The sequence below is a fragment of the Mobula birostris genome, chromosome 10, assembly GCF_030028105.1.
Source record: "Mobula birostris isolate sMobBir1 chromosome 10, sMobBir1.hap1, whole genome shotgun sequence".
Classification (NCBI taxonomy): Eukaryota; Metazoa; Chordata; class Chondrichthyes; order Myliobatiformes; family Myliobatidae; genus Mobula; species Mobula birostris.
In genome coordinates this window covers 1,013,667-1,036,895 of record NC_092379.1, presented here as the reverse complement: position 1 = coordinate 1,036,895, position 23,229 = coordinate 1,013,667, and positions in this window count along the sequence as shown.

Below are 23,229 nucleotides of genomic sequence, written 5' to 3'. Positions count from 1 at the left end.
GCTTTGTGAGCTGAAGGGCCTGTATTGTGCTGTAGGTTTTCTATGTTTCTCTTTGGCTTTTATGTTGGCTTTGACTTCTCTTGTTAGCCACAGCTGTGTCATCTTGCCTTTAGAATACTACTTCCTCTTTGGGATGTATATTTCCTGTGCCTTCCCAATTAACTGTTTATTTTAAGTTTTGCAGTTACTTAACTTAAGAACATAAGAAATAGGAGCAGGAGTAGGCCATCCGGCCCATTGAGCCATCCCTGCTATTCAATAAGATCATGGCTGACTGTCCATAAACTCAGCTCCATCTACCTGCCTTTTCCCCATTACCTTTAATTCCCCTACTATGTAAAAATCTTGTGTAGGTTTTGAAGGAAAAACAGTACACACATGGATTTTTGTTCTGTCTTGTCTGTGTTTTTTGGTTTGGGGTTTTTAATTTGCTTTCACTGTAATTGATTTTAGAGAATCCCAAAATTTTACACTGGCCATGTCAAATCCGGATTAATCTCTACTCCGAATATAAGCTGCCCACATTTGAGAGGGAAATGGGTGTTTGGTGAAATTGCTCATTAGTACTGTATACAGTTAATTGGGAATTTGAAATTAACAGTTTTGGAAAGATTGGAATACTAGAAGTTGCTTTATTAACAAGACTCACACACAAAAAATGCTGGTGAAGGCTCTCAGCCCGAAATGTCGACTGTACCTCTTCCTATAGATGCTGCCTGGCCTGCTGTGTTCACCAGTATTTTTTGTGTGTGTTGCTTGAATTTCCAGCACCTGTAGATTTCCTCGCGTTTGCATTATTAACAAGACTGCTTTCTTTGATAGAACATAAAAAATGTTGCTCAAGACTAGGTCCTTGTATCCCACGATACAAGCTCATTGGTTAAGACTCTGATTGAAGTTATAATTTTTTAGATTTAAATTAGATTCAACTTTACATAGAACATAGAACATAGAACATAGAATAGTACAGCACAGTACAGGCCCTTCGGCCCACAATGTTGTGCCAACCCTCAAACTCTGCCTCCCATATAAGCCCCCACCTTAGATTCCTCCATATACCTGTCTAGTAGTCTCTTAAACTTCACTAGTGTATCTGCCTCCACCACTGACTCAGGCAGTGCATTCCACGCACCAACCACTCTCTGAGTGAGAAACCTTCCTCTAATATCCCCCTTGAACTTCCCACTCCTTACCTTAAAGCCATGTCCTCTTGTATTGAGCAGTGGTGCCCTGGGGAAGAGGCGCTGGCTATCCACTCTATCTATTCCTCTTATTATCTTGTACACCTCTATCATGTCTCCTTTCATCCTCCTTCTCTCCAAAGAGTAAAGCCCTAGCTCCCTTAATCTCTGATCATAATGCATACTTTCTAAACCAGGCAGCATCCTGGTAAATCTCCTCTGTACCCTTTCCAATGCTTCCACATCCTTTCCATAGTGAGGCGACCAGAACTGGACACAGTACTCCAAGTGTGGCCTACCAGAGTTTTATAGAGCTGCATCATTACATCGCGACTCTTAAACTCTATCCCTCAACTTATGAAAGCTAACACCCCATAAGCTTTCTTAACTACCCTATCTACCTGTGAGGCAACTTTCAGGGATCTGTGGACATGTAACCCAAGATCCCTCTGCTCCTCCACACTACCAAGTATCCTGCCATTTACTTTTTACTCTGCCTTGGAGTTTGTCCTTCCAAAGTGTACCATCTCACACTTCTCCGGGTTGAACTACATCTGCCACTTCTCAGCCCACTTCTGCATCCTATCAATGTCTCTCTGCAATCTTTGACAATCCTCTACACTATCTACAACACCACCAACCTTTGTGTCGTCTGCAAACTTGCCAACCCACCCTTCTACCCCCACATCCAGGTCATTAATAAAAATCACGAAAAGTATAGGTCCCAGAACAGATACAAAGCCAATGAAATGCATTTAGCATCTGACCGGAAATGCAAAGAATAGTGTTATTTACAAAATAACTGTGAATAAAAAAAGTGGTATAGCACACAAATATAAAAGTACTGAGACAGTACAATATGGGTGCAATACTGCTTAGCACTGTGATGTGAGGTTCAGCAGTGTCACAGCCTCAGGGAAGAAGCTCTTCCTGTGCCTGCTGGTGCGGGAGCGGAGGCTCCTGTAGCGCCTACCGGATGGGAGGAGAGTAAAAAGTCCATGGTTGGGGTGAGGTGCATCCTTGATAATGCTTTTCACCCTGCCCAGACAGTGTTTATGGTAGATGTTCTCAACTGGGTGCCGATAATCCGCTGGGCAGTTTTCACCACATGCTGGAGTGCTTTGCAATCCGATACGGGACAAAGCCCTGCAGCCAACGACTCATAGGAGAATGAAGTATTTCCTAGGGATGATTGGGTATTGTAGACAGTGGATTTTAGATTATGCAGTTATTGTTAGGGCCATCTAGAATATGTGTCCTCCCTATCAACCAGATCTGTTATGCTGGATGGCGGAAGCTGAGGAGGCATTTGAATGAATAAAAGAGGCAAGATATCAGCCCAGCTTTGGGCCTCCCAGACTATAGTAAGGAGTTCCACATTTTCATTCACCATAAGGGTGGCTTTTCTCAGGCCATGTTGACTTGGGACCATGGGGGAAAGCAAAAGCTGATTGCTTATTTCAGATATTGAACCTGGAGATTAGGTGGTGCTGTAGACATTGAAAAGAAAGAACTGTTTGAAACTTTGATCTGGAATATCATTTCGGGTATTGCTGGTCACTAACACAGTCATCAGGGTAAAGGAGAAGCCGCAGCAGGTTCACGCTTCTCACTGTGGGAAGGTGCCTAACGACATAAAGAAAATGTAAACCGCTGAGACGATGACTGGATCAGCTTGTGAACCTAACCTGACAGATGTGACAGCCAGGAACATTCAAGCTGCTGGCAGCACGTAGAAAAGCCCCTTTCTCCCCTTTTTGATACACCCAAATGTTATTGGGGGAAGATGGGGAGATAAATTTGGAAACAACGAGTGTTTCAGAGGATGGCATACCCCTATAGGATAATGCTATCTCCAGGGTAAAAAAACTTAATATTTTCCTTGCTGAAGGTAACACTTGTCCAGGGAGACAGTAAGCCAGTTAGGGAGCTGACTAATATGGCATTAGCATTGGAAAAGTTAGCAAATGAAACTGCAGGAGAAGGAGAAGATGGTGGTGCGACGCAGCGCGCGCAGCCTCGCCAGTGAAATGATATCGTATTTGTTAAATAGGGTACCGTGCACAATTCTGATTTGACGGAGACAGCCGTGAGAAGGATAGAGGAACATCTGGAGAAACTTCTGAAATGCCCGCCTCGCTGCTGCTGCTACTGTACGATCGAGAATCTCCGGAGGGAAGGCCCCAGATCCTCGGCTTTGCCTGCTGCTGGCGGCTGGGGCTGGGGTTGAAGCGCTCGGCAGAGATGGTGCTTGGTGCTCGGTGTCAGAGGGCTGGACGGAGGCTCGAAGTTTTCGGACGACTCAGAGTCGGACTGTGGTCGGGCATGGCAGGGAGAGTTTTGTTCCTTCTCCCGTCTGCGTGAGATGTGGGACCTTCGAGAGACTTTGAACTTTTTTTTACTGTGCCTATGGCCTGTTCTTCATCACGTTACGGTATTGCTTGCACTGTTGTAACTATATGTTATAATTATGTGTTTTTTGTCAGTTTTTCAGTCTTGGTCTGTCCTGTGTTTCTGTGATATCACACCAGAGGAATATTGTATCATTTCTTAATGCATGCATTACTAAATGGCAATAAAAGAGGACTACGTGTCCTCATAATCTAATCTAATCTAATATATTTGTGATCAAACCCAACAAGCAATATCTGAATTGTTGGCAGAACTGGTGGCAGTGCAAATCTGAATGGCATTCGACGCTGTTTCATCCAAGAAAGGTGGCACGTATGGCCTGATTGAGCAGGAATGTTGCACTAGATGAATCAGAAGAATATAACTCACTTGACAGATCACATCCGAGAAGGACCAGGAAGATAAAGAAAGTAGGAGACCATTTCCACAGTTGCTACCTCCATGAAGTTGGTGGTCACTTAGGATGGTGGACTGCTGCCCTGCATTACGGAGTGAGTATTGGTATTATAATATTGGTAGCCATCCTCTTGCAAGAGTAACACTTGCCTTGCCTAGCGGCTTAATCTAGGGGGTGATAACCCCCTGCCCGGCCAAACTTAAGAAATCTTGCTTGGGTGGATGCTGCATGATGTGTCCCCTGTTACAAATCAGTACCCCGAAATAACAAACAGTACACAATATGTGATTAAACGATTAAGCTTTATAATTCTTACTTTGACTATATGGTTAGTAGAGAAACAAAATATAAAAGAAAAAGGGCCCAAATCTTATTAAACAATCTGTGCACAAAGTTGGAGCTCACTTACAGGCAGATCAATCCTCATTGACCTCCTCCGATCGTCGCTGCCATTCGGACCCTTGCTCCGAGTCCACCTCATCCAGCGGTCTACCAAATCTCTCCATTCGTGTCTTCTCTCTTCATCACTCTCTCTCCCTCTGGCAAAAGTCTGTGAAATCAACTGCTTCCAGAATCTCAGGACAGGGCAACAAAATCCTGATTGGCCAACATGCAGCTACACTCCTGTTATCTCCAGCCATAACCCAAACATTGCTGCTACAGAGAAATCATTACTTCAGCAGTGAACATTACGAAAAAACCATTACATTAGCAGTGAAACCTTACAGAGCGTTACATAAGTTTGTGTAATATATCAGGACTAAGAAGGAGAGGATATTGAAAATTGGTATAATGCATTTTGATAAAAGGAACAATAGCGCAGACTATTATCTAAATGAGGAGAAAATTAAAATAACAGAGGTGCAGAGGGACTTGAGAGTCCTTGTGCAAGACTCCCAGAAGATTAATCTACAGGCTAAGTCTGTGGTAAAGAAGGCAAATGTAATGTTGGCATTTATTTCAAAGGGAATAGAATATAAAAGTAAGGAGATAATGCTGAGGTTTTATAAGACATTAGTCAGGCTGCACTTGGAGTATTGTCAAAAGTTTCAGGCCTCGTATCTCAGAAAGATTGTGCTGTCATTGGAGAGAGTCCAGAGGAGGTTCACTAGGATGATTCTGGGAATGAAGGGGTTAACATATGAGAAGCGTTTGGCAACTTTGGGCCTGAACTTAGAAGAATGCTTGGGGATCTCATTGAAACCTACTGGATGTTGAAAGGACTGGGTAGGGTGGATGTGGAGAGCATGTTTCCTCTGGTGGGGGTATTCAGAACTAGAGAGCACAGCCTCAAAACTGAGGGGCAACTTTTTAGAACAGAGGTAAGGAAGAATTCTTTTAGCCAGAGAGCAGCGAATCTGTGGAATGCTCTGCCACAGACTGCGGTGGAGGCCAAGTCCATATTTAAGGTGGAAGTTGATAGTTTCCTGATTGGTCAGGGCGTCAAAGAATATGGTGAGAAATCAGATGTATAGGGTTATGGGATCTGGGATCAGCCATGATGGAATGGCAGAGCAGACTTGATGGGCTGAATGGCCTAATTCTGCTCTTATGGACTTTTAAAAGGGGATTTTGCTTGACTAAATCTGAGACTGTGTCATTATATGAAGTTCTGAAATCACTTTGATTACTGCATTCCAAAGCAGAAGATTATGAAATTATGGAGTTGTCAAGTAATGATAAAAAGAAGGTAATGGGAAATGTAAACAACAGGAATTCTGCAGATGCAGGAAATTCAAGCAACACACATCCCCTCCCCCTCCAACTTTCAAATCCTTTACTCACTCTTCCTTCAGTTAGTCCTGACGAAGGGTCTCGGCCTGAAACGTCGACTGCACCTCTTCCTACAGATGCTGCTTGGCCTGCTACGTTCACCAACAACTTTGATGTGTGTTGTAATGGGAAATGTATTTGAAGGGTTAAGATTTTTATGTATTTAATCTTGTAATGTGACAAAATGGAACCTATATAATCCCAGAGTACTTTTGTACATGTTGAATATGTATGTGACAGGAGGTATATGATGTATGTAATGAACTAAATGAGTATTTTGCATCATTCTTCACTGTGGAAGACACTAGCGGTGTGCCTGATGTTGTAGTGTGTAAAGGAAGAGAAGTGGGTGCAGTTACTATTACAAGAGAGAAGGTGCTCAAAAAGCTGAAAGACCTAAAAGTACATAAGTTACTTGGACCAGATTAATTGCACCTAGGTTTCTGAAGGAGGTAGCGTTAGAGATTGTGGCGGAAATAGCAATGATCTTTCAAAAATTACTGGACTCTGGCATGGTGCTAGAGGACTGGAAAATTGCAAATGTCTCTCCGCTATTTAAGAAAGTAGGAAGGCATCAGAAAGGAAATTATTGACCAGTTAGGCTGACCTCAGTGGTTGGGAAGATGTAAGAGTCAATTGTTAAGGATGAGGTGATGGAGTACTTGGTGACACAGGACAAGATAGGACAAAGTCAGCATGGTTTCCTCAGGAAAATTCCTGCCTGACGAACCTGCTGGAATTCTTTGAGGAGATTACAAGTAGGATAGACAAAGGGGATGCAGTGGATGTTGTACATTTGGACTTTCAGAAGACCTTTGACAAGGTGCCACGCATAAGCAACACACATCAAAGTTGCTGGTGAATGCAGCAGGCCAGGCAGCATCTCTAGGAAGAGGTACAGTCGACGTTTCAGGCCGAGACCCTTCGTCAGGACTAACTGAAGGAAGAGCTAGTAAGAGATTTGAAAGTGGGAGGGGGAGGGGGAGATCCAAAATGATAGGAGAAGACAGGAGGGGGAGAGATGGAGCCAAGCGCTGGACAAGTGATTGGCAAAGGGGATACGAGAGGATCATGGGACAGGAGGTCCGGGAAGAAAGATGGGGGGGGGGAACCCAGAGGATGGGCAAGGGGTACATTCAGAGGAACAAAAGGAGAGTGAGAGAAAGAATGTGTGTATAAAAAATAACAGATGGGGTACGAGGGGGAGGTGGGGCATTAGCAGAAGTTAGAGAAGTCGATGTTCATGCCATCAGGTTGGAGGCTACCCAGACAGAATATAAGGTGTTGTTCCTCCAACCTGAGTGTGGCTTCATTTTTACAGTAGAGGAGGCCGTGGATAGACATGTCAGAATGGGAATGGGATGTGGAATTAAAATGTGTGGCCACTGGGAGATCCTGCTTTCTCTGGCGGACAGAGCGTAGGTGTTCAGCAAAGCGGTCTCCCAGTCTGCGTCGGGTCTCGCCAATATATAAAAGGCCACATCGGGAGCACCGGACGCAGTATATCACCCCAGCCGACTCACAGGTGAAGTGTCGCCTCACCTGGAAGAACTATTTGGGGCCCTGAATGGTGGTAAGGGAGGAAGTGTAAGGGCAGTGTAGCACTTGTTCCGCTTACAAGGATAAGTGCCAGGAGGGAGATCAGTGGGGAGGGATGGGGGGGACGAATAGACAAGGGAGTCGCGTAGGGAGCGATCCCTGCGGAAAGCAGCGCGGGGGGAGGGAAGGATGTGCTTAGTGGTGGGATCCCGTTGGAGGTGGCGGAAGTTATGGAGAATAATATGTTGGACCCGGAGGCTGGTGGGGTGGTAGGTGAGGACCAGGGGAACCCTATTCCTAGTGGGGTGGCGGGAGGATGGAGTGAGAGCGGCTGCTTACCAAGTTAAGAGCCCATGGTATTACAGGAAGGTTACTGGCATGGTTTGAGCATTGGTTGATAGGTAGGAGGCAGTAAGTGGGAATAAAAGGATCCTTTTCTGGTTGTCTGCCAGTGACTAGTGGTGTTCTGCAGGGGTCGGTGTTGGGACCACTTCTTTTTATGCTGTATATAAATGATTTAGATGATGGAATAGATGGTTTTGTTGCCAAGTTTGCAGATGATATGAAGATTGGTGGAGGGGCAGGTGGTGTTGAGGAAACAGGCAGGATGAGAAGGACTTGGACAGATTAGGAGAATGGGCAAGAGAGTGGCAAATGAAATACAATGTTAGAAAATGCATGGTAGAAATAAATGTGCAGACTATTTTCTAAACGGGAAGAAAATCTAGGAATCTGAGAAGCAGAGAGACTTGGGAGTCCTTGTGCAGAACACCCTGAAGGTTAACTTGCAGGTTGAGTTGGTGGTGAGGAAGGCAAATGCAATGTTAGCATTCATTTCAAGAGGTCCAGAATACAAGAGCAGGGATGTGATGCTGAGGCTTTATAAGGCACTGGTGAGGCCTCACCTTGAGTATTGTGAACAGTTCTGGGCCCCTCATCTTAGAAAAGATGTGTTGGCATTGGAGAGGGTCCAGAGGAGGTTCACAAGGATGATTCCAGAAATGAAAGGGTTATCATACGAGGAATGTTTGATGGGTCTGGGTCTGTACTCACTGGAATTCAAAAGGATGTTGGGGGGGGTGGTGGTCTCATCAAAGCCTTTTGTATGTTGAAAGGCCTAGACAGAGTAGATGTGGAAAGGATGTTTCCCATGGTGGGAGAGTGAGTCTAGGACAAGAGGGCACAGCCTCAGGATAGAGGGGCACCCTTTCAAAACAGAAGTGTGGAGAAATTTCTTTAGCCAAAGGGTGGTGAATTTGTGGAATTTGTTGCCACATGCAGCTGTGGAGGCCAAGTCACTAGGTGTATTTAAGGGAGAGATTGATAGGTTTTTGACGGGACACGGCATCAAAGGTTACGGGGAGAAGGCCGATAACTGGGGTTGAGGAAGATATTGGAAAAATGGATCAGCCATGTTTGAATGGCGAGGCAGACTCAATAGGCCGGATAGCTAATTCTGCTCCTACGTCTTGTGGTCTTATGTTGTGATCACTGTTCATTGTCAAAGTAAGGGGATATTGGTCAATAGCCTGGCCTTGAACAGAATAGCCACTGCAAAGTGGGGAAGCTGACACACCCAGAACAGCCAAAGAAATGTATAAAAATGAACTTTTTAAGCAGCAAAACAGAAGCCGCCTGTCATCCATTGTAAGGAGTGGAGGTGGACTTACCTCGCAAGTAATAAGCATGGTTTTGAACAGATTCACTCTGTATTTTTAGTTCTTTGTTATAAAACCTAGCAAAAGGTACATGAGACATCTTTCCTCCCTCCCCCTCTTTCTGCTTTCCACAGGGATTGCTCCCTACACAACTCCTTGTCCATTCGTCCCTCCTCACTGACCTCCCTCCTGACACTTATCCTTGCAAGCGGAACGAGTGCTATACCAGCCCCTACCCCGCCACCCTCATTACCATTCAGGGTCCTAAACAGTCTTTCCAGGTGAGGCGACACTTCACCTGTGAGTCTGTTGGGGTCATATACTGTGCTCAGTCCTCCCAGTGTGGCCTCCTGTATATTGGTGAGACCCGACGTAGATTGGAAGACTGTTTCGCTGAGCACCTACGCCCAGTCTGCCAGAAAAAGCGGGATCTCCCAGTGGTCACCCATTTTAATTCCACTGTCATGATGAGGCCACACTTAAGTTGGAGGAACAACACCTTGTATTCCATTTGGGTAGCCTCCAACCTGATGGCATGAGCATCGATTTCTCAAACTTCTGGTAATGCCCCCAACCCCTACCTTCCCATCCCCTTTTCCCTCTCTCACCTGATCTCCTTGCCCTCCCATTGCCCCCCTCTGGTGCTCCTCCCTACTTTTCATCCTTCTATGGCCTTCAGTCGCTTTCACCAATCAACTTCCCAGCTCTCTACTTCATCCCTCCCCCTCCAGGTTTCACCCATCACCCTGTGTTGCTCTCTCCTCTCCCCCACCTTTTAAATCTACTCCTCAGCTTTTTTTTGCCGTATTTCTGCTGTGCGTTTCCCTGAGAACATCTGCTCCCAATTTATGTTCCCAGGTTCCTGCCTAATAGCATCATATTTCCCCCTAACCCGATTAAGTGCTTTCCCTAATTTTCTGCTCCTATCCCTCTCCATTGTTATGCTGAAGGAGATAGAGTTGTGATCACTACCTCCAAAATGCTCTCCCACCGAGAGATCTGACATCTGACCAGGTTCATTTCCCAATACCAGATCAAGTACAGCCTCTCTTCCAGTTGGCTTACCTACATATTGTGACAGGAAACCTTCCTGAACACACCTAACAAACTCCACCCCATCTGATCCCCTTGCTCTAAGGAGATGCAAGTCAATATTAGGAATGTTAAAATTACGCAGCACAACAACCCTATTATTATTGCACTGTTCCAGAATCTGCCTCCCTATCTGTTCCTCAATGTCTCTGTTGCTATTGGGTCTATAAAAAACAGCCATTAGAGTTATTGCCCCTTTCCTGTTTCTGTCTTCCACCCACAATGACTCAGTTGACAATCCCTCCAAGACTTCCCTCTTTTCTGCAGCCGTGACACTATCCCTGATCAGCAGTGCCACACCCCCACCTCTTCTGCCTCCCTCCCTGTCCTTTTTGAAACATCTAAAGCCTGGCACACTCAGCAGCCATTCCCGCCCCTGAGCCATCCAAGTTTCTGTAATGGCCACACATCATAGTTCCATGTATTGATCCATACTCGATAAGTCATCCACCTTGCTTATGATACTCCTTGCATTAAAATAGATGCATCTCAAATCATCTGGCTGAGTGCATCTTTGCTCTATCATCATCTGCCTATCCTTCCTCATAAACTCCCTACAAGCTGTCACTACTTGTGTGCCAACCGCCCCATCCTCTGCCTCTTCACTTTGATTTCCACCCTGCTGCAAATCTAGTTTAAACCCAACAGCATCTGCAAACCTCCCTCCCAGGATATTGGTTTCCCTCCAGCTCAGGTGCAACCTGTCCCACTTGTACAGGTCACCCCTTCCCCAGAAAAGATTCCAATGATCCAAGAACTAGAAACCCTGCCCTCCGCACCATCTCCTCAGCCACTCACTCATCTGCACTATCTTCCTGTTCTGCCCTTCCCTAGGTTGTGCTACTGGGAGTACCACCTTGGAGGTCCCGCTTTTCAGACTCCTTCCTAACTCCCTAAACTTACTATGCAGGACCTCTACCTCTCTCCTGCCTATGTCATTGGTGCCAACATGTACCATGACCTCTGGCTGCTCACACTCCCCTTCAAGAATATTTTCTAACCGCTCAGAGACATCCTGGACCCTAGCACCCAGGAAGCAACACACTATCCTGGTGTCTCTTTTGCTGCCACAGAATTTCCTATCTGTTGCCCCTAATGATTGAGTCCCCTATGACTATTACTCCACCTGACTTCACCCTACTCTTCTGAGGCTCAGAGCCGACCCCAGTGCTATTGGTCTGGCTGCTGCTGCCTTACCCAGATGGGTCATTCCCCTCAGTAGTATTCAAAGGGGTATACCTGTTGCTGAGGGGAATGGTCACAGGGGGACCCTAGAATGACTTCCCTCTCCCTTTACCTCTCCAGGTGTTCACTCATCTACTCCCCAAATTCTGCACTCTGCATTTAACCACCTGCTCAAAAGTCATACCTATCAACTGCTCTGCCTCCCAGATGATCCCAAGTTCAACCAACTCCAACTCCAGCTCCTTAACGCGGTCTTTCATGAGCTGGAGTTGGCTGCACTTCCCACAGGAGTAGTCATCAGGGAGACTATCAGGTTCCATGAATTCCCACATCCTACAGGAGGAGCATTCCACTGCCATATCTGCCATCCTGCCTGCACTGCACAATGGGCAACCAAGACCAAATCTTCTAACCTCTTCCTTTGGCCTCAGCCTCGTCTCGTCGAAGTCTCTTGAGTCGAAGCCTGATGCCCTTAGACTCACCGCTGGTCTACTCCCAACAATGACGGCCCCGCGTGCCCCTTCTGTACTTTTATCTAATTCTCAGTGCTTTGTTCCTGATGCTGCATGGACCTCTGGAATGGAACTTCTTTCAACTTCACTTGCCCATTCATTGAAATGTTCCCACAACCTCAGGCCTCACTGTCAAGTACTCTTCATCTTATGTTCTCAATATCTATTGCTTATTTATTCATTATTATTGTTGTTATTTCTTTCATTTCCATTGGCACAGTTTGTTGTGTTTTGCACACTGTTTAAACACCCAAGTTGGTGGGGTCTTACACTGATTCTATTATAGCTATTATTCTATTATGGATTTATTGAGTATGACCAAAAGAAAATACCTTTTCAGAATGGCAGGCAGTGACTAGTGGGGTACCGCAAGGCTCAGTGCTGGGACCCCAGTTGTTTACAATATATATTAATGACTTGGATGAGGGAATTAAATGCAGCATCTCCAAGTTTGCGGATGACACGAAGCTGGGCGGCAGTGTTAGCTGTGAGGAGGATGCTAAGAGAATGCAGGGTGACTTGGATAGGTTGGGTGAGTGGGCAAATTCATGGCAGATGCAATTTAATGTGGATAAATGTGAAGTTATCCACTTTGGTGGCAAAAATAGGAAAACAGATTATTATCTGAATGGTGGCCGATTAGGAAAAGGGGAGGTGCAACGAGACCTGGGTGTCATTATACACCAGTCATTGAAAGTGGGCATGCAGGTACAGCAGGCGGTGAAAAAGGCAAATGGTATGCTGGCATTTATAGCGAGAGGATTCGAGTACAGGAGTAGGGAGGTACTACTGTAGTTGTACAAGGCCTTGGTGAGACCACACCTGGAGTATTGTGTGCAGTTTTAGTCCCCTAATCTGAGGAAAGACATCCTTGCCATAGAGGGAGTACAAAGAAGGTTCACCAGATTGATTCCTGGGATGGCAGGACTTTCATATGATGAAAGACTGGATGAACTAGGCTTGTACTCGTTGGAATTTAGAAGATTGAGGGGGGATCTGATTGAAACATATAAAATCCTAAAGGGATTGGACAGGCTAGATGCAGGAAGATTGTTCCCGATGTTGGGGAAGTCCAGAACGAGGGGTCACAGTTTGAGGATAAAGGGGAAGCCTTTTAGGACCGAGATTAGGAAAAACTTCTTCACACAGAGAGTGGTGAATCTGTGGAATTCTCTGCCACAGGAAACAGTTGAGGCCAGTTCATTGGCTATATTTAAGAGGGAGTTAGATATGGCCCTTGTGACTACGGAGATCAGGGGGTATGGAGGGAAGGCTGGTGCAGGGTTCTGCGTTGGATGATCAGCCATGATCATAATAAATGGCGGTGCAGGCTCGAAGGGCCGAATGGCCTACTCCTGCACCTATTTTCTATGTTTCTATGTTTCTATGTAAAATAAACCCCAGGGTTGTATATGGTCACATATATACTGAGTTGAACTGACTTTATTTCTTACATCCTTCACATACACGAGGAGTAAAAATCTTTATGTCACATCTCTGTTTACGAGAATGTTACCTGGGTTTCATCACCTAAGTTACAGAGAAAGGTTGAACAAGTTGGGTCTTTATTCTTTGGAGTGTAGAAGGTTGAGGGGAGACTTGATAGAGGTGTTTAAAATTATGACGGGGATAGATAGAGTTGACGTGGATAGGCTTTTTCCATTGAGAGTGGGGGAGATTCAAACAAGAGGACATGAGTTGAGAGTTAAAGGGCAAAAGTTTAGGGGTAACATGAGGGGGAACTTCTTTACTCAGAGAGCGGTAGCTGTGTGGATCGAGCTTCCAGCAGAAGTGTTTGAGGCAAGTTCGATGTTGTCATTTAAAGTTAAATTGCATAGCTATATGGACAGGAAAGGAATGGAGGGTTATGGGCTGAGTGCAGGTCGGTGCGACTAGGTGAGAGTAAGAGTTCGGCACGGACTAGAAGGGCCGAGATGGCCTGTTTCCGTTCTGTAATTGTTATATGGTTAAATGTACGATGTGCAATTTACAGTAATTTGTAATAAATACTATGTACAACAGGACAATTGATATAACATAGAAATACAGTTGTGTCAGCATGAATTAATCAGTCTGATGGCCTGGTGGAAGAAGCTGTTCCAGAGCCTGTTGGTCCTGGCTTTTATGCTGTAGTACCATTTCCCGGATGGTAGCAGCTGGAACAGTTTGTGGTTGGGGTGACTCGGGTCCCCAATGATCCTTTGGGCCCTTTTTACACACCTGTCTTTGTAAATGTTCTGAAAGTGGGAAGTTCACATCTACAGATGCACTGGGCTGTCCGCACCACTCTCTGCAGAGTCCTGCGATCGAGGGAGGTACAGTTCCCATACCAGGTAGAGATGCAGCCAGTCAGGATGCTCTCAGTTGTGCCCCTGTAGAAAGCCTGTTGGAATTGGGGACTCCTGCCAAACTTCTTCAACTGTCTGAGGTGAAAGAGGTGCCGTTGTGCCACGTGAAATCCTCGGTGATGTGGATGCCGAGGAACTTAAAGCTGTTCACCCTCTCAACCCCAGATCCCTTGATGTCAATAGGGGTTAGCCTGTCTCCATTCTTCCTGTAATCCACAACCAGCTCCTTTGATTTTGCAACATTGAGGGAGAGGTTGTTTTCTTGATACCACTGACGGACTTTTACCGCTATACCATTGAGAGCATACTCACCAACTGCATCTCAGTGTGGTGTGGCAATTGTCCCGTTTCGGACCACAAAGCACTCCAGCGTGTGGTGAAAACTGCCCAGCCGATTATCGGCACCCAATTGCCCACCATTGAGAACATCTACCATAAACGCTGCCTGGGCGGGGCGAAAAGCATTATCAGGGATGCATCTCACCCTAACCATGGACTTTTTACTCTCCTCCCATCCAGTAGGCGCTACAGGAGCCTCCACTCCCGCACCAGCAGGCACAGGAAGAGCTTCTTCCCTGAGGCTGTGACCCTGCTGAACCTCACATCACAGCACTAAGCAGTATTGCACCCATATTGTACTGTCTCAGTACTTTCATATTTGTGTGCTGTAGCACAATTTTTATTCACAGTTATTTTGTAAATAACACTATCTTTTACATTTCTGGTCAGATGCTAAATGCATTTCATTGGCTTTGTATCTGTACTCGGCACAGTGACAATAAAGTTGAATCTAATCGAATCTAATCTGTCAACACACACCAAAGTTGCTGGAGAACGCAGCAGGCCAGGCAGCATCTCTAGGCAGAGGTACAGTCGATGTTTCAGGCTGAGACCCTTCGTCAGGACTAACTGAAGGAAGAATTAGTAAGAGATTTGAAAGTGGGAGGGGGAGGGGTAGATCCAAAATTGATAGGAGAAGACAGGAGGGGGAGGGATGGAGCCAAGAGCTGGCCAGTTGATTGGCAAAAGGGATATGAGAGGATCATGGGACAGGAGGTCCGGGGAGAAAGAAAAGGGGGAGGGGGGAAAAAACCCAGAGGACGGGCAAGGGGTATAGTCAGAGGAACAGAGGGAGAAAAAGGAGAGAGAGAGAAAGAATGTGTGTATATACATAAATAACGGATGGGGTACGAGGGGGAGGTGGGGCATTAGCGGAAGTTAGAGAAGTCAATGTTCATGCCATCAGGTTGGAGGCTACCCAGACGGAATATAAGGTGTTGTTTCTCCAACCTGAGTGTGGCTTCATCTTTACAGTAGAGGAGGCCGTGGATGGACATGTCAGAATGGGAATGGGACATGGAATTAAAATGTGTGGCCACTGGGAGATCCTGCTTTCTCTGGCGGACAGAGCGTAGATGTTCAGCAAAACGATCTCCCAGTCTGCATCGGGTCTCACCAATATATAGAAGGCCACATCGGGAGCACCGGACGCAGTATATCACCCCAGTCGACTCACAGGTGAAGTGTCACCTCACCTGGAAGGACTGTCTGGGGCCCTGAATGGTGGTGAGGGAGGAAGTGTAAGGACATGTGTAGCACTTGTTCCGCTTACAAGGATAAGTGCCAGGAGGGAGATCAGTGGGGAGGGATGGGGGGTCGAATGGACAAGGGAGTCGTCTAGGGAGTGATCCCTGCGGAAAGCAGAGAGATGGGGGAAGGGAAAGATGTGCTTAGTGGTGTGATCCTTTTGGAGGTGGCGGAAGTTACGGAGAATAATATGTTGGACCCGGAGGCTGGTGGGGTGGTAGGTGAGGACAAGGGGAACCCTATTCCTAGTGGGGTGGTGGGAGGAATTAGTGAGAGCAGATGAAATGGGAGAGATGCGTTTGAGAGCAGAGTTGATGGTGGAGGAAGGGAAGCCCCTTTCTTTAAAAAAGGAAGACATCTCCCTCGTCCTAGAATGAAAAGCCTCATCCTGAGAACAGATACGGCAGAGACGGAGGAATTGCGAGAAGGGGATGGCATTTTTGCAAGAGACAGGGTGAGAAGAGGAATAGTCCAGTTAGCTGTGAGAGTCAGTAGGCTTATAGTAGACATCAGTAGATAAGCTGTCTCCAGAGATAGAGACAGAAAGATCTAGAAAGGGGAGGGAGGTGTCGGAAATGGACCAGGTAAACTTGAGGACAGGGTGAAAGTTGGAGGCAAAGTTAATGAAGTCAACGAGCTCAGCATGCGTGCAGGAAGCAGCGCCAATGCAGTCGTCGATGTAGCGAAGGAAAAGTGGGGGACAGATACCAGAATAAGCACGGAACATAGATTGTTCCACAAAGCCAACAAAAAGGCAGGCATAGCTGGGTCCCATACGGGTGCCCATGGCTACACCTTTAGTTTGGAGGAAGTGGGAGGAGCCAAAGGAGAAATTATTAAGAGTAAGGACTAATTCTGCTAGACGGAGCAGAGCGGTGGTAGAGGGGAACTGATTAGGTCTGGAATCCAAACAGAAGCGGAGAGCTTTGAGACCTTCCTGATGGGGGATGGAAGTATATAGGGACTGGAAATCCATGGTGAAAATAAAGCGGTGGGGACCAGGGAACTTAAATTCATCGAAAAGTTTAAGAGCGTGAGAAGTGTCACGAATCTAATCTGTGTCAGTGTGAATACATATTTTTCTGTACACTGCCTCGTCATTATTTGAGATAAGGCCAATCAGTGTAGTACCTTTAACAGTACTATGATAATAGATTTACTTTGATTCTGAACTGATTGTATTTTATCCTTCATAGTTCTGATTATTCCACTGACCTTGGGTAGAAACAAATTCTATGCTTTCCTTTTTTATTAATCTCCCTTTATCAGTTTGTATTGAACTTTGGTTTTATTGTTGGTTTCTCTGTAAACCTCCATCTGCCATGTACCTAAAATAAATACTGTACAATAGACAATAGGTGCAGGAGTAGGCCATTCGGCCCTTCGAGCCAGCACCACCGTTCACTGTGATCATGGCTGATCATCCACAATCAGTACCCTTTTCCTGCCTTCTCCCCATATCTCTTCACTCCGCTATCTTTGAGAGCTCTATCTAACTCTTTCTTTAAAGAATACAGAGAATTTGCCTCCACTGCCTTCTGAGGCAGAGCATTCCACAGAACAACAACACTCTGTGTGAAAAAGTTTTTCCTCAACTCCGTTCTAAATTGTCTACCCCTTATTTTCAAATTGTGGCCTCTGGTTCTGGACTCCCTCAACATCGGGAACAATTTAATGAGTTCTGGTATCTTTCATCCTTGAGCTGTCGTGTCAAAGTTCAAAGTACATTCATAGTTAAAGCATGTATATAGTATACAACCGTGAGATTTGTCTCCTAACAGACAGCCACAAAACAAAGAACCCTTTTAAAATAAAGACTGTCAGACCAAAAGCAAACCATGCAAACAATAAACATGGTTTCCACGAGGGAAAATCTTGTCTGACAAATCTATTAGAATTCTTTGAAGAAATAACAAGCAGGGTAGACAAATGAGAATCGTTTGATGTTGTATACTTGGATTTTCAGAAAGCCGTGGTCAAGGTGCCACACATGAGGCTTGCTTAACAAGCTATGAGTCCATTGTAATACAGGAAAGATCCTAGCATGGATAAAGCAGTGGCTGATTGGCAGGAGGCAGAGTGGGAAGAAAGGGAGCCTTTGCTGGTTGACTGCCGGTGACTTGTGGTGTTCCCCAGGGGTTTGTGTTGGCACCGTTTCTCTTCACATTATATGTCAATGATTTGGATGATGGGATTTATGGCTTTGTGGCCAAGGTTGCAAACAATATGAAGATAGGTGAAGGGGCAGGTTGTTTTTTGGAAGTAGAGAGGCTACAGAAGGACTTAAACAGATTAGGAGAACGGGCAAAGAAGTGGCAGTTGGAATGCATTGTCAGGAAATGTATGGTCATGCACTTTTGTAGAAGAAATGAAAGGGTTAATTATTTTCTAAATGGAAAGAAAATACAAAAGAAATACTGAGGCGCAAAGGGATTTGGGAGTCCTTGTGCAGGATTCCCTGAAGGTTAATTGCAGGTTGAGACCGTGGTTAGGAAGGCAAATGCATTTTTGGCTTTCATTTCAAGAGGACTAGAATATAATAGCAAGGATGTAATGTTGAGACTTTATAAAGCACTGGTGAGGCTTCACTTGGAGTATTGTGAGCAGTTTTGGGCTGAAAATAGAGAGGGTTCAAAGGAGGTTCAGGAAAATGATTCCAGGATTGAATGGCTTGCCATATGAAGAAGATTTGATGGCTCTGGGCCTGTATTCACTAGAATTCAGAAGAATGAGGGGTGACCTCATTGAAACCTATCGAATGGTGAAAGGCCACAAAGAACATTTTAATCATAATTGGTTTTGTGATGGGGTCCTGAATTAGCCCTATGAACTGTGCTTTTGAAAAGAGAGAGAGAGATATTTAACACCGACATCTTGTTTTTAAGCGAGAGAGAAAGAGAAAGAGAGAGAGGGAGAGAGGGAGGAAGACTGCTTTGAGATGGTGTTATGAACCCCTAAGGGTTCATATTTGCTGTGGACTGTCACTTTAAGGCACGAGGAGGAACTGAGACTAACTTTTGGATTTATGCTAGTGGTGTCCCACAAGGATCGGTTCTGGGACCTCTACTTTTCGTGATTTTTATTAACGACCTGGATGTGGGGGTAGAATGGCGGGTTGGCAGGTTTGCAGACAACACAAAGGTTGGTGGTGTTGTAGATAGTGTAGAGGATTGTCAAAGATTGCAGAGAGACATTGATAGGATGCAGAAGTGGGCTGAGAAGTGGCAGATGGAGTTCAACCCGGAGAAGTGTGAGATGGTACACTTTGGAAGGACAAACACCAAGGCAGAGTACAAAGTAAATGGCAGGATACTTGGAAGTGTGGAGGAGCAGACGGATCTGGGGGTACATCTCCACAGATCCCTGAAAGTTGCCTCACAGGTGGATAGGGTAGCTAAGAAAGCTTATGGGGTGTTAGCTTTCATAAGTCGAGGGATAGAGTTTAAGAGTCGCGGGGTAATGATGCAGCTCTATAAAACTCTGGTTAGGCCACACTTAGAGTACTGTGTCCAGTTCTGGTTGCCTCACTATGGGAAAGATGTGGAAGCATTGGAAAGAGTACAAAGGAGATTTACCAGGATGCTGCCTGGTTTAGAGAGTATGCATTATGATCAGAGATTAAGGGAGCTAGGGCTTTACTTTTTGGAGAGAAGGAGGATGAGAGGAGACATGATAGAGGTGTACAAGATAATAAGAGGAATAGATAGAGTGGATAGCCAGCGCCTCTTCCCCAGGGCACCACTGCTCAATACAAGAGGATGTGGCTTTAAGGTAAGGGGTGGGAAGTTCAAGGGGGATATTAGAGGAAGGTTTTTTACTCAGAGAGTGGTTGGTGTGTAGAATACACTGCCTGAGTCAGTGGTGGAGGCAGATACACTGGTGAAGTTTAAGAGACTACTAGACAGGTATATGGAGGAATTTAAGGTGGGGGGTTATATGGGAGGCAGGGTTTGAGGGTCGGCACAACATTGTGGGCCGAAGGGCCTGTACTGTGCTGTACTATTCTATGTTCTATAGGTTCTTGATTAGTCAGAGATGCAAACGTTCTGGAGAGAAGACAAGAGAATGAGATTGATAGGGATAATAAATCACATTTATTTGTTGATTATGAACACAAGTGGTGCAATTCACTGTGTGTTTTGATTTCCATGTGATGTATGATTATGAAAAGGAATCTGAAATGGCGGAATAGACTCGGTGGGAAGAATGGCCTAATTTTGCTTGCATGTCCCATGGACTTATGTTTGTTTCATCATCACCATCTTCATTCTCTCCTTTCCCAATTTAATGAGTTCTGGTATCTTTCATCCTTGAGCTGTCGTGTCAAAGTTCAAAGTACATTCATAGTTAAAGCATGTATATAGTGTACAACCGTGAGATTTGTCTCCTAACAGACAGCCACAAAACAAAGAACCCTTTTAAAATAAAGACTGTCAGACCAAAAGCAAACCATGCAAACAATAAACAGAACCTGATAGGATATGGGACTGACGTGTCGTTCACAAAGCGTTTCCAAAACATGAGAAAACCTGCAGACGCCGGAATCCAAGCAGCACACCCAAAATGCTGGAGGACTCCGCAGGCCAGGCAGCATCTGTAGAAAAGAGCGAACAGTCGATGTTCATCAGGACTGGGAAAAATGATGCGAAGTCAGAGTAAGAAGGTGGGGGGAGGGGAGGAAGAAGTACAGGGTGGTAGGTGATGGGTGAAACTGGGAGAGAGGGATGGGGTGAAGTAAAGAGCTGGGAAGTCGATTGGTGAAAGAGATAAAGGGCTGGAGATGGGGGAGTTTGCCCATGGAGCCTGGGTTCTGTAGAGTGCCGAATCAATGTTGTGGAGCAGCAAGCTGAAGGGGCCCTACCATCACTTCCAGTTCCAACACTGTGATGTTTTCAATCGAAATTGCCGTCCAAACATCAGGTTCAGTTGTTTTGATACGCTCTGGGGCCTAGACCCCGCCACCTCAATTTGTACTGTACTTGACTTCTCGGATTCGGTCTGGTGCTTAAATCTTCATCCAAGCATTGTGTTTGGTCGCTATGAAATGCTCCGGGGCCTGGATCTTGGTGCCTTGACTTGACTTGTACCCGACCTCTCTGATTTGGAACAATGCTTGAATCGATCAAACGTCAGGTCTTCCTCGCTGTCTGCGATGGGCCCACTGTTTTGTGTTGTCTCAGTTCTACCACACTGAATTGCCTCCAAATGGAAGGTACAGACTATTGCTTGCAATGGTCATTTGCCAGAAAAAAGAGTGAATAATAAAGTTTCTAGCTGTTTTCCTTGTTTCATTAGCCGCCAGCCAGAAGTTGCTGAGACCCACCAGCACTATTTTGAACTGTAATTATGTAACTTCGAGAAGAGTTTCTCAGTCTATCTGAGTTAATGAAAGGTGACTAAACAACCCCTCCCTCATCAGCACCTACCACTCCCCCAATAACACAGAGCTTCTACATGCGAACACCATCTGGAAGAAGTTGTTAACGGTGCACGTAGGAGTGGAAAGTGGTTATAATGTTCGAGAGGAAGCACATCAAGTACTGGGAGCTGCTATTTCCCCGGGAGTACTGGTTGTATGATTTTCACGAGTAAGGTATTAGATTATGAGAACACTCAGTCCTCTTTTATTGTCATTTAGAAATGCATACATGCATTAAGAAATGATGCAATGTTTCTCCAGAGTGATATCACAGAAAACAGGACAGACCAAAGACTAACACTGACAGAACCACATAATTACAACATATAGTTACAGCACTGCAAGAAAATACCATAATTTGATGAAGAACAGACCATGGGCACAGTAAAAAAAAGTCTCAAAATCCTGAGTCGATCGACTCCCAAGTCCCTGATAGCAGGCGGCAAAAGGGAGAAACTCCCTGCCATAAACCTCCAGGCACCCGTCAACTTGCCGATACCTTGGAAGCAGCCAACCACAGCTGACACTGAGTCCATCTGTCCGAAAACTCCGAGCTTCCGACCAGCCTCTCCGGTACAGCCTCCTGAGCGCCATCCTCTGCTGAGCGCCTTCAACCACTCCCCATTTGCTGAAACATGCAAAGCCGAGGATTTCGAGGCCTTCTGCTCTGGAGATTCCGGTTACCACACAGTAGCAGCGGCAGCGAAGTGGGCATTTCAGAAGTTTTCCAGATGTTCCTCTGTACTCTCACGTCTGTCTCCATCAAATCAGAATTGTGCACGGTCCCCTACTTGACAGATAACAGATATCATCACCGAAGTGTCCGCATGCGCGGCCGTCGCGCTGCCATCTTCTCCCTCCTCCTTGGCGCTGGAGAGCGTGATTGTGCGGATCCTTATTGGCCTAGTAGTGTGAGCGAGGGGAATTCGCTTCAGGGTCTAGCGTAGACATGTTTGGAAGCTAAACTTGTGTGTGCCAAAGTAAGCATACAGTGGTAGTACTGTATTCTGAGCATTCTTAGTGAGGGATGCCGCCTTCTCGAGGCACCACCTCCTGAAGATCTTCTTGGTGGAGGGTAGGGTTCGAACTGAGGAATTTTTAACACTCTGCAGCCTTTCGTAATTCTCTGCACACAAGCCTCAACAAAAGGCAGTGATGCGGTCAGAATGCTGATCATCGTATATCTGTCGAATTTCCAAGAGTCTTTGGCGATGTTCCAAACCTCCTCAAACACTTAATATAGTAGAGTGGACAGCATGTCTTCTTCATGGTTGCATCAATGTTTTGAGCCCAGGAGAGACCTTTGAGATATTGACTGTGAGGGTAAAAGGACGCTGATATAGTTATATACAGTAGCCAGGATGTGGGGAACAAATTACAATGGGAGATAGACAAGGCATGCAAGCAGGGTAATGTTATGATGATGATGGGGGATTTCAATATGCATGTAGATTTAGAATAGAGATGAAGAAGAATTTCTTTAGAACAGGGGTCCCCAACCTATTTTGCACTGTGGACTGGTTTAATATTGACAATATTCTTGCGGACTGGCCGACCGGGCCGGGGGGGCGGGGTGGGGTAGGGTTGCCAACAGACAAGAGTAGCAGTCAAATATGTTGTGTTTACCCAGAGAAAGATTACAATGACCATGAAGCTTTGCGCGGGCACCAGTGCGCACGCATGACCTGCGCACGTGTGTACCTGCCGATTTTTTTTCTACAAATTGTTTTTGGCAATTCTTTTCGTGGGGGGGGGGTGTTAATCACGACCGGAATATTGGTGATAAGTGGCTAATACACTCAATTTCGTTTCTAAAAGGGTTTATCTAATGAATTTCATATTAAACACACAGCGCATATTTTCCTCGCATGAATATAGTGATAAGTCAATTATCAGGGGATAAAAAGCACCACTGTGGAGCCTATGGAAGAGAGAGGTACAACACGCAGCTCTCCTACACGTGTGCGTGGTGGCGAGGCTGACACGGGGCCTCGTTCAGGCGAAGTGGCAAATATGATAAGGGTTTTGGAAGAGATAAGGGAAGTCCAAAAAGATATAAAACAGCAACTCAGTGATTATAAAGTCAGAGCTCGCCAACGTCAATCGGAAAATAGCGGCGACAGAGA